This window comes from Saccopteryx leptura, chromosome 1, assembly GCF_036850995.1.
Source record: "Saccopteryx leptura isolate mSacLep1 chromosome 1, mSacLep1_pri_phased_curated, whole genome shotgun sequence".
Classification (NCBI taxonomy): domain Eukaryota; kingdom Metazoa; phylum Chordata; class Mammalia; order Chiroptera; family Emballonuridae; genus Saccopteryx; species Saccopteryx leptura.
The window spans coordinates 181508565-181510340 of NC_089503.1; the positions used below are offsets into that span (position 1 = coordinate 181508565).

Here is a 1776-nt window from a genome sequence, read left to right on the forward strand (position 1 = left end):
TATTTGCTCTCCTGTCTCTATAGGCCTCCAATAAATGGGTATGGCCTGACACTTTTTGAGTTCACAGTTTCTCTACCATCTATCTTCCTGAATTCAGTGCAAACATGCTTGGCTTCATCCAACAGACTTACATTTGGCATAGTGGGCAAGATTTGGATCAGATCAGTATGGAGATGCCAACACCCTGGAAGGGTGGGGTAGAGGAGTGGTCTTTGTTCTCCAGCATATGGATCTCCATGGCTGTATTTTTGGGTGCCATCGGCCGTGTGCTTTTTACAGTCCTGGAAAAAGAAAATGAGAGCTCTGTGTGAGAGGCTGCCTGAGGTCAAAAGCTCCAGTATGAGCTGCAGACTGAATGCCAACAACAGCATGAGCTAGAACAGTCACTGGAGAAAGAGTTTCAGATTCAAGAACTGCTGGTCAGGCTAGAGGCTGAGAACCAGTAATGGCTTGAACTGGAATGAATGCGGGGGATGGGGGTTGACCTCTCTCAAGAGCTGCAGTGTGAGATGTAGGATGAACACCAAAGTTGCCTGAAACTGAAACTGGGCTGTCGCCTATGAGTGCACGTGCTGAGCTGCCTCCCTGCTCTTCCATGCCACCAAGCATACCAGCTGCCCAAGAGCAGGGCCCTACCACTCCCCTTTATCACTGGGTTCCGGGTGTGCAACTAACTCCAGACTCCTCTGCAAACTGGTTCTTGCAGCACGACCTTGGCCGCCCAGCAGGGAGAGGCAGATCTCCCGCATTCCAGAGAGCACGCCTTCACCAGGGGCCGAGGTGTCTCTTCCACCCCCACAGAGTTGGGTGCCCCCAGAGTCGCCACTTAGGCCACTCATTACCGGGCAAGCAGAGGAGGCCTGGGAACACATCCCTGCACAGCTGCCCAGGCAGCTGACACTGGCCCTTGTCCTCGCATCCCCAGCCCTCCCCCAACCACACTTCTGCAAGTTGCTGTGACACTGAGACCCCTGACCCTTGCTCCAATTCCCACCGTCTGGGTGGGTGGGCATACCTTCAAACCCTGGGAATAATGACAGGGCGTTGAGGTGGTTCTCTTGGAAACCCACAGAAAATGGTGGCGGCAGGGATGAAACAGATGGCAGCAGAGCTTGTGGTAGTGCCTAACAGGGGGCCTAGCATGCCCAGGCACCTAGGGCACAAAGCATTGAGGAGACCTGGAGGCCAGACATTTCTTCTTGGGCCATTGGAGGCGGCTATCAGGCATATAGGGCCATACCACCCTGAACACACCTGATCTCATCTGATCTCAAAAGCTAAGCAGGTTCAGGCCTGGTTAGTACCTGGATGGGAGACTGCCTGGGAATACCAGGTGCTGTAGGCTTTTGCCTCCCCCCATTTTCTTTTTTTTCTTTTGCTTTGGCCACAGGGTCGTTTACCCTACACACGCCTGGGGCACAGCATTTCAAGGTGGCCCTGGCCACTTTGCGGAGCCTGGCAGTCTACTCAGTTGTTTGCTGGTCACCCATGAGCACCAGGCCTGAGCTGCTTCCTACCCTCCTTTGCCCCATCGTGCACATTAGTCACCCAGGAGTCAGGTCCTGACACTCCCCTCTATCCCTGAGCACCCGATGTGCAGCTAACTCCAGGCTCCTCTTCAAACCGGTCCGGTCCCTGAGGCGGAGACCTTGGCCACCCAAGAGAAGCTGAGGCAGGGGAAGAAACCAGTGCCATGCAGAGCTTGTGCTAGTGTGAACGACACAGGGGGCCCAAACATGCCCACTCACATGAGGTGCGGAGCACTGAGGAGACCTG

General features: G+C 54.7%; 1 pseudogene; it reads left to right on the top strand.

Moving 5' to 3' along the window:
• Positions 1–1226: 1226 nt before the first annotated feature.
• Positions 1227–1345, top strand: LOC136389759 (5S ribosomal RNA; annotated as a pseudogene).
• Positions 1346–1776: the final 431 nt, after the last annotated feature.